Source organism: Leucopleurus acutus (assembly GCF_964270905.1).
Source record: "Leucopleurus acutus genome assembly, chromosome: 18".
Classification (NCBI taxonomy): Eukaryota; Metazoa; Chordata; class Mammalia; order Artiodactyla; family Delphinidae; genus Leucopleurus; species Leucopleurus acutus.
Genome location: NC_139160.1, coordinates 18,813,380 through 18,831,197, shown reverse-complemented (window position 1 = coordinate 18,831,197; position 17,818 = coordinate 18,813,380). Strand labels below are relative to the sequence as shown.

The window sequence follows — 17,818 nt, the reverse complement described above, 5'->3', positions numbered from 1 at the left end:
GGCCTCATCTTAACTGGAAATACCTTTTCCATACCTGCCCCAAGTTTACTGGAATAAAAAATAAAAAGATAAGAGAGGGAAGAGAAGAAAGAGGAAGAGAAGAGAAATTAGAAGAGTAGAGGAAGGGAATTCAAAGGCAAAAAAGGAAACAAACAAGAGAAGGAAAAGGGATCTAATTAGAGAAGTGACTGCCCCTCACTGGACTTTAGGACCCCTTTGTGTCCCTAGCAGAAGGGAAATCTTGCTAATATGCTGAGATCACTGAACAGTAATCCTGGGGTTTGTTTTGTTTTGTTTCCCCACCCCATCCCTCTACCATTGTAGGTAACCAGCTTCACTGGTTTCTGGTTTCTTCTTCTGTTTCCTTTTGCAAAAATAAGCAGACATATGTATGTGTTTTTATTCCCCAGTTCTTTCTTGTACAAAATATAGCATACTTTACATACCCTTTTGCAAGCTTTTTTTTTTTTCACCTAACAATGTATCCTGGAAAGCACTCTATATCAGCTAATAGAAACTTTTTAACACCTGCATACCTTGGGTTTTTAAGGAGAAAAATGAATAGCTCTTTTCAGTGTCTTTGATCAGTTTCAAGTAGAGTAACTCTTTAAAAATTAGAATGGTGAAAAGCAGGTCATTCCGTTTGACTAATCAGGTTAAGACATAATTACATGTATGGCATATGAAAATTATCATATTCAAAGAAATAACATTCAGTAAAATTCAATTAACACTAAAGATAATATTAACATCATTTCATTTTTGTCAGTCAGAATGTCCTTGAAGATTTAAAAATGATTCATGATTAATTACTATTATACAGTACTGTGAAAAAAATGATGTCAAAATCTGTAGCATTGTGGAAAATGGTTGGCTTTATTTATTTATTTATTTCCCTTTTGGCTGTGCTGCGCGGCTGGCTTGCGGGGATCTTAGTTCCCCGACCAGGGATTGAACCTGCAACCTCGGCAGTGAAATCACGGCGTTCTAACCACTGGACTGCCAGGGAATTCCCTGGTTGGCTTTTTTTTAACATTATTCCAATGTGATACAAATAAAATAGAGAAAACTAGCTTTCCCAATTTGCACTACTTGAGGAATATAGTTTGCGGAATATATGTGAGGATTATAGTTATCTCAACCTGTTATATGTGATATCACCAGGCTATTGTTATAGCAACGTTATAGTAATATATCAACATATACGTCTTAAAAATCCATATACGCATATAGAATACCACATCCATGATGTGATAAACAGGAATTCTAAATAACAGCAACAATAATAACAGTTAAAATAAACAGTTACCCGGTGCCAAGCACTAAGTGCCTTATATTATCTCATTTAATCTTTACAATAGCCAAAAAGAAACAGGTGTAATCATTGCCTCTGTTTAATGGACATATTTCAATACTTTGACTAACAGTCACCAGTCAGTCAGGGTCAGAGCCAGGACTAATTCCAAAGTCCTTGCTCTTGGACCCTCCCCTGTAATGCAGGGATATTTTAAGTTTTCCTGTGTACATTCCAGATGGTTTTACTTTGTACTGACTGGTTAGGAACATTCCCACCAAAAATGTTTGTACCTGATTGTTTCTAAATTTCTGGAGCCCAGTATTCAGTCATCTTTAACCCTGTTCCTTCTAGATCCTTGTGAAGTTGTCGTCTAGGGTAAGGTAAATGTGACTGAAAATGGAAATACATAAATAAATTCTATTAGAGAACAAAAGAAAAGGACAAGAATATACCATCTTGAAACTTTAACAAGCCAGTATTTATCTCAGAAAAATACAGTTAAAAAATTATATCAGCTCTATTTACTGTTAGAAAGTCAGCAGCAGAGGTGCTCAATTATAAAAAGAATTAATATTATAAAATATAACTTTCAGATATTATAAGTTTTGGGAAAGGGCTTCAACAACTTGGATGCTGAAACTTACAAAACAACACTTAACGTTTAATCTATAGTATTTCAACATAAAAAAATGCAAGGGAAACCATTTGGAAAGGGAAAAACGCAAAATTTTCAAATTTTTGGAAGAAAGTATAGAAAACATCTTTATGACCTCAGGGCAGGGAAAGATTTCTTAAATGAGACACACAAGCATAAACCACAAAGGAAAGACTGGTAAATTTTACATTAAAGATTAAAACTTTGGCATAATAAAAGACAAAATGAACAAAGGGAAAAACATGCCACAGAATGGGAGAAGATATTTTCAACATATATAACTGATACCTAATTAGTATCCATAATGTATAAAGAACACCTAAAAATTAGAACAAAAAAGGCAATCCAATTTAGAAGTGGACAAAGGATACAGGCAATTCACAGAAGAAGAAATTAACAAACATATCCATGGAATTTATCATGGAAATGTAATCACAATCAGATAGATCTCACCAATCAGATTGGCAAAATTAAAGGGGATAATACATAGTGTTTGTGAGGATGAAGATCAGAAGGCACACTCATATAGCTAGAAGGAATGTAAAGTGGTACAATCACTTTTCGAGCAACTCAACAATATTTAGGTCAGAGCAGTGTCTTTCAATCTTTTTTGATACATATATGTACCTGAAACAAGAGTTTCACAAAATAATTCTTACCCTTCCTATATGAGATGCTAAGGGATATCCTCTTTCCTATTTTTTTCTATTTTACATTATTCTATTCTACCCTACCCTATTTTGTCCTTTTCTATTTCATTTTTTCAATGTTGGTTTCAGCCCACTAAGATGATTTCAATATCATTAATAAGTCATGTCTTGTAGTCTAGAAAACAACGGCCTAGATGAGCTCTAGTGCATATAAAAATTGTTTGCAATAGCAAAAAACTAGAAATAGTGGATAGAATTGATCAACAGTCTCCATCAACAGAATTTATAAACTGTGGAAAGTGTATACCACACAGCAATTAAAATAAATTATCTAGAATCAACACAGATAAGTCTCCAAAACAATTCTGATCAAAAATCACTAAGTCACAGAATGATGCATATGATACACTATTTGATAAAGTTTTAAAACATGCAGAAAACAATACTATTTTAACGTGTAATGGATACTGACATACACATGGCTGGACTTTGATGGAAATGTTTCATAAGAAAGTTTTGATGGAGATAATGTCAAAGGCAAAATTTGCCATGTAATTCTATCAATGAATTGGTGTGATATGGCTTTTCCAACTAACAAGACAGTTTTCAAGATTTTAAGCTTAAGTTAATCATCTGAGTATGGGAGGATAAGGTTACCCAATATTAAGGAAAACAAAATTGTAGAATCAGAATACCACCATTCTAACACTGCCTTTACTGTAAACATAGGAATTCAATAGAGGCTTGATAATGACAACTCATAAACCACAATTTCTTTCACCGTCGGTAAAATAAAATTTTACCAACACCATAGGAAGATAATAACTCAATAACATAGAAAAAGTACAGTATCTTAAATGCCATGGAAGAAAAATATGAAATAGAAAAAAGTGTATCAGAATGTGTTTTTTACTTCTTGTCTTAATCTGCTTACAAATTTCCCCCTTTTCTGCACAGGAGGGAGACCCAGGGCAGAGGCTGGCATTTGTATTGGGAAGCTCTTCTTCATGGTGACAGTGTCATGGCATAAGATCATCCCATATGATACGTACTGTATGTTGCTTTATTGTTTTTTTTCCTTACATGTGTTTTGGGATACATGACTTGGCTCATATATATACTTAATTACTCACATTAAAAAGTGCCTTCTGTTTTGAAAAGTAGTTTCTTATGCATTTCCTCACTTTGTTTCAATGTAATAAAAAGAACTATGTTATTATAGAGTCTTACTGTACTGATATTTGCCTTACAATATAAAAAGAAATGGGAGAATAGGTACCTTCTTCAGCCCGAAGCTCCTGGCACTGACCTCTGCCTTCAGAGGTTCCAAACTGGACACTCAAGAGCCAATGTTCCAAGTTTTTGCATGAGTAATTTTCTTTTTTCTTTTTTTTTCTGGCCATGCCATGCAGCATGTGGAATCTTAGCTCCCTGCCCAGAGATTGAACCCATGCCCCCTGCAGTGGAAGCACAGAGTCCCAACCACTGGACCATGAGGGACTTCCCACAAGAGTAATTTTCAAAACCAAATATGTATCAACTAAGGTAATCTTTTGCATGACATTTCCTATTTTGACTGTTTTTCTAAACTTGTAGAGTTCAGTAATTTATTTCCATATTATCCCTGTTTGGGACAGATAATGCCTTTTCGTACATATTGTATTTTGAGAGTTTTCCCTATACTCTTAATAACTACACAGTTGAAGATCAGTGGACAAGATGACAGTCTTTCAGTAACTGAACAAGATAAACATACCCATCCCTAATCCTCTTAAAGAACAAATAATTCATTTCCCTGTACAAAGCATATAATAAACAGTCTCTACATGTTATTAATGGTAATCAGTATTAATCAGTGTGTCTGCTAACATGACAATGTGTCGTATTACTTAATAATGCTTCTGACCTAAATGAGTTAAACTGATTATAGGACATTCATTTGCCTAATTCATTCAACAAATATTGACTTAGTGCCTGCAGTGGGCACTAAATTGAAAGCAAATACATAAAAAAAAAAAGAAGTAACTTGGAGCAAAAGGATATCCAGCTGGTAGCTGCCTGTGTCAATATTACCCCAACCCAGTAGTATGCAAGGGCCTTAAGAGCTAATAAACTAGATACACTGTATCTGAGAGAAGGCATTTTCCATGGAAATTGTTATCTTGAAATTAACTATAAGCTTCTAAATGCTGGTATCTGTTTTCTAAAAGTGATCCCAGAAGGAAAAAAAGGAAGAATTTTTGCAGAGAAAGTCCAGTGTCATGTATGTTTTAAAATTCAACTTAACAGTATGAGGTCAAATCTAAAGCTATGCTTGAGACACATAATGTATAGAAAAGTTTTCTTGCAATACGTAACTCAATGCTTTCAACAAATTCTACCATCTGGGCAACACAGTTGATGATGCTTTTATAATCAAAGAAACAAGGCATGAAGGAAAACCAATGTCTTTTAGGACACCAGCATACAGTTTACAGTATCAGTGTGTTAAGGAGCTCCAGACCAAGTACATGTCAGTGGGATAATGATGGTTCCCACCTATATGCTTAGCTGAGTCATTAAATGGTATGTCATCAGAAAACTAGAAATAATATAAATACGTATAAATGTAATATAAAATAATTAAACATGATCCCAATTATCGCTTGCAAAAAAGGATGATAGGCATAATTTACCTCCACTTGAATGAGCTGCCATAAGTCAATGACAAATAACAGTAAGATACCCTACACAGCTGCTAACTAAAGTGGGACAATTATAAACAGGATGGACAAAACTAAAAAACTAAAAGCCAAACTAAAACTAAAGCACAACCTCAGTGGGAATGCTATTGCCATATGTGTATGATAAACAGCAAACTGACTTATGAAACACAGAAACGTAGTTGCTATTTTAATGATTTCACTGTACAAAGGTTTCCAAACTTCGCCAAGAGTGATGAAGTAAAGCTTTAATCCAAACCAAAGTTGCATTTAGTTTGAAAATATTACTGAGCTCATTAAAGTTGGTCTTTTCGGCCAAGCACAGCAAAAAGTGTCACTTTCAAATACAAAAAATAACGTAAACTATACAAATATTTTTAGATTGTTATACTAGCCAAAATGAACTGATACTTGAGACATTTGTAAATCCATTTGAATTTTAGATTCTTATATATCTAATACAATTTTTTAAAGCCCTTAACATGCCTATTAAATAGAATACTAACTGCTAACCATCTCTGCCCCACAATGTAAATATTCATTCAACATGGTAGCCCCTCTTGGCCTTGGCTCATTTCCATTTATGATTCAAACTGTTCAGTCAAATACATTCAGCGTAATACAGAACATATTATAATGGGGTCACAATTCATGACTTACTCACATTCTGGTATTTGTCAATGTCTTGCATGGGGAGACAGAGGTACTATTGGGTTGGCCAAAAAGTTCGTTCGGGTTTTTCCATAGGATGTTACGGGAACACCCAAACGAACTTTTTGGCCAACCCAATAGATATGAGCTCAGGTTAGATTAGCAAGGCTGAAGACACATAGAAGACACACCCCAGTGTCACAGGCATGCTGAAAGAAACTACTACACCTTAAATTCCCTGGACACTTTCACGTTAAGATGAGGTCACTGTGTGAATTAGACACATGTTCCTTCTGGATAATGAAAGCGAGAAGGATCATATCAGCCTTCCATTGAAGGACACTATGAATATCCCTTTCAGGGAGGGAAGCTATTTGCTCCTTTTAAGTAAGTATCCTCATTTAGCCCTCCATTTTCATGAACAGGAGTCCCTGATGCCACCCTACAACCCTGATCATTCCATTCCATCATTCCATTCTCTTCCAAAGATACTCTCATATCTCTTTCCTGGTCAATTTTGATTTATAGTAAGTCAACTCCAGTAAACCTCAAAAGTAACAGCATCTTAGGGGCATTTTAATTTCACTTTAACCACGTGATAAAACCAAAATTAAATATGACAAACTGCTAAAGTCATAAGCAAATCCCATGGGTACTCTACATTTATAGTTTTAGATTAATAGCTTTTGATATTTAAACACAGTGTTTGTAATCCACTTAAGTAAAGGACCCAAAGGGAAAAACACTTCACTTTCTAAAATTGTTCCTATCAGCCTCTTTCACTAAGCATCCTTTAATTACCGAGTGCAATTTGGCTAGGTTTGTCTGGTTCCTTCAGAAATCTCAAAGAGCAATAATTTAGTAACTTAAAGCATGACATCATACCAGATGAATCTTCAACACAGTTCCAAATATAGAAAATCAACAACCACTCTTAGAAAACAACTTCACCTAGTCATCCACAGTCAGAGGGACATTAAGAAGCAACTGCAAAGTGCAGTAAAACGTGAAGAAAATATACATGTTTTTTTTCAACCCATCTGTAGTATTCGTTTGGCCAGTCTTTTCCATTCAAGAGCCCAGTCTCTTCATTTAATTTGCTGCATTAAAGTAAAATCCTGAATAATGTGAACTTTTTGGAAAAAATATTTTTTCACCTATATACTACAAAGGACACTTACATTTGTCACAACGGACATGCTGTGGGGCCCCATGAAACACATAGCAGAGAATGGTAAAACAAACAAACAAAGTTCTCCCAGAAAGATACTGAATTCTAAAAACCAGTTCTCCATCATGAACATCACCTTCAGTTTTTCCTTCAGACCCACCATAACCATGCTGTTTAAAATTGCAACGCACACCTGTACTCAGTCCCCTTTCTCTGCTCTCCTTTTTTCATTTTTTATGGCACTTATAATTTTCTAACCCAATAAATAATTAATATGTTTACTGTTAATCATTCTTTGCTAGAATGTAAGCTCCAGAGGGAAGAGATCTTTGTCTATTTTGTTCACTGACATACTCTAAACAGCTAGACAACCTGATACAAAGTGGTCACTCAGTAAATGTTTTTTGAATGAATGAATGCACACTGCGACTTCAGTGTAAAGTACTTCTGGAGCCAAATACCAATTTCATTTATACAGTTAACAAATATCTACTGAGCTGCCATTATGGGGGAGACAGCACATACACATACAAATCCAGAGTATCAGATAGTGATAAATGCTACAAAGCCAAATAGAGCAGGATAAGGAGATGGAGAGTGAGAGAAGTGGCTCTCTTAGATGAGGCAGTCATCTCTGAAGTGATGGCAATTAATCTGACATCTGAATGAAGTTGGGTGCCATGCAGATTTGGGTGGAGGGGGAAGTGAGCTTTGAGCATCGAGAAAATAGCAAATGCACAGGCCTAAGGGTGGAGGCCGGCTTGGTAAACCCAGTAACAGCAGTTAAGGCCTGCGTGTAAGGAGTGGGGTGTGCAAGAATATAGCATTCCACCTGCCTTTACCTACTACTTAATAACGTGTATATTGCCTACTGCCCTGGTTAAGAGAGATTACATTTCACCTTTGAGTACTCAGATTCTCTGATAGTTAAGGGCTTCTTCTATTCTAGCCTCCAAATGTCCGTATCATCACATCATATAAGATTACAAAGCACACAGTAATGACGTTAAAAATCATTCCAAGAACATCCCCAGGAGTCACGAAACTGACTTAAGTACCACTGCCCAGGAAGGTGTAAAGCCAAGCAGGAACGTAGTACTAGAAGGGTGCAAAGCCAGGAGGCTCAATAAACATTAAACAGGCACTGTCAATTCCCAGTCTGGGGGAAAGAGCGTCGTTTCAATTAAGTCGCCAAGCGCGGCATCAGGCAGCTCTACGACATGCATTTTGTTACAGTCCTGGGCTCTAACTGTTCCGACTTATTATGTAATTTCCCAAAGAACAAAAGCAAAAAGTTCACTCTGAACTAGCCTTCCAACTCAGGCAGGAAGTTCTTTCTCGGCCAGGGCAGAGCACTTGGAAAGTTTTCAGCGTCTGAAAATCCCTATTTCCGGGGCTAAGCAGGGTAGTATCTTCCGGCTTAAAATAAAGATTTATGGTGATTTCTCCCCATCCCTCCACAGCAGTTCGAAAACAGCTTCGCCGAGCTTAGTCAAACTTTCTGCGCTATCCCTCGACATCAAGACCAAATGTCGAACGCGTAATAATGAGTTTAGCGAGCCGGGGCCGGAAGCTGGGTGAATATAGATACACAGAACGGGAGCCGAGGGTCTAGGCGACATAAATGAAAACAGCAGCCTAACGAGGTCGGAGAGTGCGAAAGGAACTCCGAGGCAGGTGCCTCCCCTGCGCTGGCCGAAGGAGGAGAGGCCTCCAAGAAGGCAACAGCCCTGGTGCGAAACCAGAGGCAACCTTCGCGGCGGCACGCCACTTCCGCCAGGCAACTCACGCATGCGCAGCGCCGCCTCGGCCCGCGGCCTGGGTCAAAGTACAATCCGGGAGCCGCGCGCCCAGCCCCAGCCAGCGACTTTGCGCACGCGCGGCGACACCTCGGCCCTAGGCCTGGGCGAGGGTGCGCTCCAGAGCCCCACTCCCAGCCCTCGCCAGACGACCTGCGCACGCGCGGAGACGCCTGGGCTCGCGGCTCGGGCGGGGCTGTCGCCCTAGGGGCTACTCCTCACCGAAACCTCGCCCGGAGCTCGGGCGGCGGGGGCGGTGTGGGGAGAGGTGGCTCGCCGCTGGGGAGGTCTGAGAGCGGCCGGCTTCTAGCCTGGCTCCCCCCCCCCCCCGCGACTTCCTACGCCATCCCCTATGTACTTACCACAACGCAGGCCCGAGCCACATCCGCTCCGCCTCCCAGGTCGCCGTTACTGCCCGCCGCCGCGATGAGTTGGCGCCTCCCCTTGAAGTAGCCCGGCCTAGGCGGGACGCGCTCGGGTGACCGACCGGGGAGGGAAAGAGGAGGGGTGCACGCCCGAAGGGAGGGGAGGGGAGGGGGCCGGGCGACGGCGCCTCGCCCCTCCTCTCCGCTGCCCCCTGCCGCCCCCTGCCGCCCCCGCCCCTTTCTCGCCGACTCTCTCGGCTCCGATCAGACCCCTAGGACTGGACACTAGCTCTCCCGCTGGGTCCATCTCCGCCGTTTCCCCGGGGATTCCGCCGTGGGAAACCCCCACCTTCTCCAGGGTTCTGGTCCCCAGAGTCTTGGGAATTTGGAGATGCCTGACCCGGAAGGTTGACGCGCGCGGATGATGCGGCAAGCTCTTACACACTCCCTCTCCCCCAGTCTGTGCCAGCTTTTCTGCTGGTGGTCCCTCATCAAGGAGCTCAGATCACTTCTCCCCACGGTTTCCCTGCTTTCCCCTCACTGCTGTACCTTTCTAATACAGAGGCCGAAATAATGAGTGATGGGTGCTGAAGGGATGACCTGCCTACCTGGGGACCAAGGTCTTCTGGAACAACCACACTCTCTCTTTATTAATTTGCAGTGACTTCTTGTATTACACTGCACTTCTCTTGGCCTTAGTAGATTTTAGTAAAATGCATCACAGCCTGATAATGTGCAATAATTTCTCCCACTTTACTACACTTACTTCGGCCCCAGTGGGTTTTGGTAAAATGCTCCACAGCTGGTGTTATTAGCTGTTCCTATGGAGTAAAGCTGACTGCTTTCACACTGGCTTTTTAATGACACAGGTTCAACGTTCAAATGATTTGCCAAAAGTAGAACAGCTGGATGGAATAACAGATTTCAACCCAGAATGACCATGTCAGTCTTTTGTTTGGTCTGGCTTTTGTCGTTTCATTGGAAAAGCATCATTCCAGAATGTCTAGCTGCTTTTATGGCAGCTGCTATAGTTGGCAGATAATTATGTCTATCAGCGCATAGTCCTTTGAGCCCCAGAAGGAGGCTTGCATTTATTCGATTTTATAGGATATAAGCCGGGCAGAAATCTAACATGCACGGCATTGCATACAAAGAACTTTTCCCCCAAAACAATGTTATCCTTTGGCCTTTTAATGTAAACTGTGATATAGCCATAAGTGAAAGGACAGCTTAGAGTTTTCATTTGAAAAGGATAATCAGAAGGAACTCCTTCAACAGTGTTTATCTAAGGGGGAGGGTGGCCAGACTAAGGAGAGTAGTCAGATGAGGTGAGGTTATCACTTAAACATACCTTCCTTATACAACAATTATTTGTGATATGTCTGTCTCACTAGATTGTGAAACTCTTGAGGGCACAGATCATGCCTTATTAATACCTGTATCACAAAATGCTTAAGAATTGTTTGTGGAATCAAATTGACATTGATTATGTGCCTTTAGTTCCTCAAATATGCTTTCCTACTGCATTAAAAGACCTAAATAGGAGCATGAATCCATAGTCTACTTTCATTTTGGATGATTTGTGCCAGTTCTGGGCCTGACAGCCTGGATAGACGCACCTCTTAAGTGTGGTTGATACTAATCCAGATGGGCTTTAAGTCACCTTTTCTTATACCCTGATCAACCAGTTTTCTTCTTCCTCCTTTCCTTGTGGCAAAGCAGCATAACGCTGAGTCCACGTTAAAAAATCACTTATTTTTCTGTTCAGGAAAAGACTTTTCCTCTGATCACCATCAAAGCTAAAATTCATCATTAAACAAGTTTAGGAATTCTTTCTAATTCAGACATTCAATATTTCCTTCCACTTTGTCCCTGTATCCAGACTACACTATATTTAAGGCATTTTAAGGGATTTGAGTCACCATTTAGAGAGCAAAATTATAGAAAACCACTTTCATACAAAATGTCACACATAATTTACAAATCAACCTGTATAATAATCCTTTCCCTGCAGAAATAATGTGCTTTACAAATTAGTATTTATTTTTTAAAATTAGGGTATTCTTAAAATAAGATAGATACTTCTTAAAAGTCCTGAAGTTTTTAGTCCTGAGATTACTCCTAAATGATGAAAAATGAAAAGACAGTTTATAGCATAGACTTTCTCTGATATCTACCACTGAAACCAATTGCTAATGGGGAACTTAATGTTAAGATGTGATTACAGCAAGAATGATCAGAACAGAGGATTCAACAGGTGTAGTCCTGGAATATAGAATAGGAAACTTCCTGCAACAAATCTGACCCCTAGAGCAGCTGGAATGTGGGAAGAAATTGTTAGAATATCTCTATTTTTATCTAAATTAAGAAATCAAACTTTACTAGTATTTAATATGGAGACTGACAATACTGCATATATTTTGTGATCAGAGTACATGATCAAAAATGTGTAGAAAAAAAAATGTGTAGAAACCAACTTCCTTAGAGTACCATCAGCTCTGCAGGCAGGCATCTGATTTCACCACGTTTTGAATTTAAGTAATATCTTAAATACAATAATTTGGATTTATATAACATTTTAAATATTACAATCTTGAAATATATATAATATTTCATTTTACCTTTATATTATGTTAACTTTTACTATGCAATAAGTAAATGTTTATTGTTTAGTCACTTTTAACATTAGACATTTATTCAGCAAATCTTGGTAATTTATATAATGTTTCTTTGCAGTAACTGTAGCTTTGTACCATCAGATTTAGAAAATCATAGAGCTGAGAGAGATTAAATATAAATCTTCATTTTATAGATGCCGTGATTGTGAAGTAAGTTGTCTCAAGTCCTTGGAATCGTAGTTGCAGTGCTTCTTCCAATCCATCCTGCCACTCATAGGACAAATAGCAGGATTTTGTTATCTACCACATGAACAATAACAGCAACGCCATTGAACAAGATGCAAAGGTACAGGTACTTCTCATAGGACTCTAAGTAGAAGAAATTCTTTCTAACTTTTTACTTTAAAATAATTATAGATTCGCATGAAGTTGCAAAGATAGTACAGAGAGGTCCCATGTGCCTGCCCCATTTTTCCCCCAGTTATATTTTGTAAGTGGAGGAAATTTATCAGTTAATATGTTTGTTCTCAGAAAAAGCTCAAACTGATAGGTTTAATAATGAGAGCTACAATTTTTTAAGCACCTATTTTATACCAGCAGCTTTACCTATATTACCTCATTTAGAGCTTACAACAGTCCTGTAAGGCAAGAGGTTATCCTCAGTTTACAGGTAAAGCAACTCAGATTCCAAGAAATTAAGTCACTCCTATCAACTCTGAAGGCCAGATCTTCCTGCCTTGCATGTTTCACTTTTTCCACATTATGGACAGTTGAAGGTCATACATTCCTTACACTGTATTCCAGCTGAATCCTGACAATTATCTAACAATAAAAACATTTTCTGTATTATTATCATTTTTTAAAAATTGTGTGAATATTTTCTCAGAAGTTAAAACTGTTTCTTTTTAAAAAGAATGGATATATATGTATATGTATAACTGATTCACTTAGTACACCTGAAACTAACACATTGTAAATCAACTAAAAATTTTTTTAAAATACTGTTTCTTTTTAGAAAATCTGTGTACAAAAGAGTGTGTTTCATTAAATATTTCCATTTTATTTGGGACCAATAATTTTCCCCAGGGAGTTCAAAATTAAAAGCAGGAGGGAAAGATGACTAGATCACATGTAAGTTCCTTTCCAAAATCTTTGATTACTTTGATCTATTGACTTAGTATTGCTAAATTCTTTGAACTAGAAAATTTTACTCTGAGACATTATAGGTCACTATTTTAGAGATTAAAATTCCCATCACCACATCTGTCAAGTTTATCTACTGTCTTAGTCAGTCCTGGTTGCTTTAACAAAGTACCATAGAATGGATGGTTTATAAATAATGGAAACTTGTTTTTCACAGTTCTAGAGGCTGGAAGTCCAAGATCAAGGTGCCAGGAGTGTGCAGTGGGGAGGATGGTGAGCCTGGGGCAAGGGGGACCATGTTAAGGCTCTATTGCATCAGCCCAGGCAGGACACAAGGAGTCCTTGAACTCAGTGTGACAGTGGGGTGGGCTTAAAGACAGAGGAGAAGATGGATTTGAGAAGATTTTGAGAAAATATTCACATGGTTTTCCATAATAATAGGTCAAAAGACTGCAGTATAGTGTAGACATGGCTTTTTTATGCACTGGGAAACCAAGGAATGCATGTGACTCACCTTATTGTAATATTTGCTTTATTGTGGTGATCTGGAACCCAGCCTCCAAGGTATGCCTAAGTGGGTTGCATGAGTTTTTTGGCTTCCCAGTGCATGTAAGGGTTGTGTTTGCACTGTACTGTAGTCTATTAAGCGTGCAATAGCATTATGTCTAAAAAATGTACATACCTGAAATAAAAAATGATAAAAAAAATGACAAACATCATCTGAGCCTTCAGTGAGTCGTAATCTTTTTGTTGATGGAGGGTTTGAAATACTGTGAGAATTACCAAAATGTGACACAGAGACACGAAGTGAGAAAACGCTGTTGGAAAAAATGGTGCCAATAGACTTGCTCAACAGAGTGTTGCCACAAACCTTAAGTTTGTAAAAAAACACAATATCTGCGAAGCACAATGAAGGTGTAGTACATTTTAAAAAATAGGTCAAAGCAATAGGAATGTTTTGATTGATGCTGAGAACATCTTTGATAAAATTCAATTGTCAATACTCATTTTTGATACAAGAAATTTTGCTAAATGGCTACATACACACACTGAAAACTAGCTTCATGTTTAATGGTGAAATCCTAACAGCATGTCTATTAAATATAGTAATAAAACAGTGGTGCTACTTATCTCTAATTAATGCTATAATGCTATTCTGGAAGTACCAGCTAATGCAATTAGATAAGAAAGTAAAGTAAGGAATATTGAAGACTGAAAAGGATACAGAAAATTTACCATTATTTATAGATGATGCAACTAGATTTTTTGGCTAAGGGGTGCTCACAGCCTCTTTCCCTAACTCATTGTTTCATTCCAGTTTTTGGATTGATCTAGTTCAAAGGCACTTTACAGTTGCCTGCCCCCAGAGAAAGGAGCTGTTATTGTGCCATCCTGTCTAGTGGGAGGCACTGAGAGTGGCTCTTGTGGCTCCATTTTTTTAAGGCTTGAGAAAAAAAAGTCAGAGCTTCCTCTTGTGAGACAGCCAACATACTAACTCCATTTGTGACTTTACATTTCCTTGTGCCTGAAAGGCAAGCTCAGTGAGAATCCAATTGCCCCAAGTATTGTAGCAAATGCTGTCTTACTCTAGTACATGCTTCTCCTGGCCAAGTGCTCTGGCTTGTCCTTAGCCCGCATTGCAGGGGCAAGAGCCAATATCCAGGACAGGTTTCAGGGCCTGCTTTGGTTCTGTCATGTAGGCATATACAGGGTAATGGTGTAGCCTGATCTCCCTGAGTTCAACACTAGCGCCCAGGGCAAGTTATCAGATAATAACAGTGATCACTTGCCTTGTTTGTTTTTGTGTGCACGTGCATGTACTTTTCTTGGGGACCTTAAAGAAAAGCAGGTCAAGAGCCGAATTTGAGTTTTTCTGGATCTCTTTGTCAACCACCACCTTAATTGCTCTTACTTTTGGCATGACCAAAATATACCTTGAAAACCCAGGAATATAAACTGAAAAACTATTAGAAATTATAGAGTTTAGTGATGTGGCCAGTTACAAACTCAATATACAAAAATCAGTTAGAAAACTATAAAACTACTGAGACAGAGTAAGGCAAAATTGAGAGGAATACTGTTTTTTTATTTTTAAATTTTTAATTTATTTTTTTAACATCTTTTTTGGAGTATAGTTACTTTACAATGTTGTGTTAGTTTCTGCTGTATAACAAAGTTAATCAGCTATATGTATACATATATCCCCATATCCCCTCCCTCTTGCACCTCCCTCCCACCCTCCCTATCCCACCCCTCTAGGTGGACATAAAGCACCGAGCTGATCTCCTGTGCTATGCAGCTGCTTCCCACTAGCTATCTGTTTTACATTTGGTAGTGTATATATGTCAATGCTACTCTCTCACTTCGTCCCAGCTTACCCTTCCCCCTCCCTGTGTCCTCAAGTCCATTCTCTATATCTGTGTCTTTATTCCTGTCGCCTGCCCCTAGGTTCATAAGAACCTTTTTTTTTTTTTTTTTTTTTTAGATTCCATGTATATGTGTTAGCATTTGGTATTTGTTTTTCTCTTTCTGACTTACTTCACTCTGTATGACAGACTCTAGGTCCATCCACCTCTCTACACATAACTCAATTTCGTTTCTTTTTATGGCTGAGTAATATTCCATTGTATATATGTGCCACATCTTCTCTATCCATTCATCTGTCAATGGACACTTAGGTTGCTTCCATGTCTGGCTATTGTAAATAGTGCTGCAGTGAACATTGTGGTACATGACTCTTTTTGAATTATGGTTTTCTCAGGGTATATGCCCAGTAGTGGGATTGCTGGGTCATATGGTACTTCTATTTTTAGTTTTTTGAGGAACTTCCATACTGTTCTCCATAGTGGCTGTATCAATTTACATTCCCACCAACAGTGCAGGAGGGTTCCCTTTTCTCCACACCCTCTCCAGCATTTGTTGTTTATAGATTTTCTGATGATGCCCATTCTAACTGGTGTGAGGTGATACCTCATTGTAGTTTTGATTTGCATTTTTCTAATGATTAGTGATGTTGAGCATCCTTTCATGTGTTTGTTGGCAATCTGTATATCTTCTTTAGAGAAATGTCTGTTTAGGTCTTCTGCCCATTTTGGGATTGGGTTGTTTGTTTTTTTGATATTAAGCTGCATGAGCTATTTGTATATTTTACAGATTAATCCTTTGTCAGTTGCTTCATTTGCAAATATTTTCTCCCATTCTGAGGGTTGTCTTTTCATCTTGTTTATGGTTTCTTTGCTGTGCAAAAGCTCTGAAGTTTCATTAGGTCCCATTTGTTTATTTTTGGTTTTATTTCCATTTCTCTAAGAAGTGGGTCAAAAAGGATCTTGCTGTGATTTATGTCATAGAGTGTTCTGCCTATGTTTTCCTCTAAGAGTTTTATAGTGACTGGCCTTACATTTAGGTCTTTAATCCATTTTGAGTTTATTTTTGTGTATAGTGTTAGGAAGTGTTCTAATTTCATTCTTTTACATGTGGCTGTTCAGTTTTCCCAGCACCACTTATTGAAGAGGCTGTCTTTTCTCCATTGTATATTCCTTCCTCCTTTAACAAAGATAAGGTGACCATATGTGCATGGGTTTATCTCTGGGCTTTCTATCCTGTTCCATTGATCTATATTTCTGTTTTTGTGCCAGTACCATACTGCCTTGATTACTGTAGCTTTGTAGTATAGTCTGAAGTGTGAGAGCCTGATTCCTCCAGCTCCGTTTTTCTTTCTCAAGATTGCTTTGGCTATTTGTTTTTAGACGGGAAGATTCAATAATGTAAGGATGTCAATTTTCCTAAGATAAATTTGTAAGTCTAATGCTATCCTAATAAGAATCTCAATGATATTATTTAAATAATTTAAAAATCCATTTGAAAGTGTGGTTTGGTAGAGCCCTTTTGAAGGCAGTTTGACTTTATGTGTTAAATTTGTCCTTTGACTCAATAATCCCACCTTTAGGAATCTATTAATATGAAAAGATGGATGCAGAAGGATGTATGTCACAGCATTTTTATAATTAGGAAAAAATGGAAAACAGCCTATATGTTCTATGACAAACTAATTAGATTAATTCAAGTATGGCAAATACTGTTGGTTGCCTACCTAAAAGCTGCCCTCTCTCCCTTCCTTCCTTCCTTTCTTTTCTTCTTTCTTTCTTTTACTTTTTATTAGGAAAAATTTCAAACATATACAAAAATAGGCAGAAAGATTAATAAGCCCCCAAGTACTCATCATTCAGCTTCAGGAATTAGCAATTCACAGCCAAAATTGTTTTATCAATACTTCTCTCCACCACCACGTTATTTTGAAGCATCTTATCATTTCATCTGTAAATATTTCAATGGATGTTTCTAAAAGATAAGAACTCTTTCATAAAAAGCATAACCAAAATACTATCATACTTTCAAAAACTAACATGAATTCCTTGATCATGGGACATCTTTTCAGAGTTCAAATTTTTAATTACCTTCACAAGTACCATATATATTTTTTAACAGTTTCAGTGACTCAGGATTCAAATAAAGTCTACTCATTGCAATTGGTTGATATGTCTTTTAAGTCTCTTTTAATCCATAGGTTCCCTCTTCAGTTCCTTTTGTTTCCTTGAAATTTATTTGTTAAAGAAACTAGGTTATTTGTCCTCTGGATTTTCCAAAATCTGGTTTTTGCTGAATGCACTCTTCATGCTTTTCATAAATTGGTAATCTAGAGTCTTGGTTAGATTTGGGTTCTTCTTTTTTTCTTGGCAAGATGACTTCTTAAATGGTGGCGTGTCCTTC

The 17,818-nt window shown here is 38.1% G+C and overlaps 1 protein-coding gene across 4 annotated transcripts in view; it reads right to left on the bottom strand.

The window, feature by feature from the left end:
- Nucleotides 1-9,412, bottom strand: part of RCBTB2 (RCC1 and BTB domain containing protein 2) — a 37,558-nt gene extending 28,146 nt beyond the window's left edge. For 2 of the 4 annotated variants that reach the window (XM_082859615.1, XM_082859618.1), the window contains exons 1-2: nucleotides 9,288-9,412; nucleotides 1,588-1,687 (exon numbers count right to left, since the gene is read on the bottom strand). The gene's annotated coding sequence lies outside the window, so the exon portion shown is untranslated. Of the gene's footprint in view, nucleotides 1-1,587; nucleotides 1,688-9,147; nucleotides 9,242-9,287 lie in introns of those variants that run through there. The other 2 variants (XM_082859616.1, XM_082859617.1) reach the window with 2 other exon arrangements.
- Nucleotides 9,413-17,818: the final 8,406 nt, after the last annotated feature.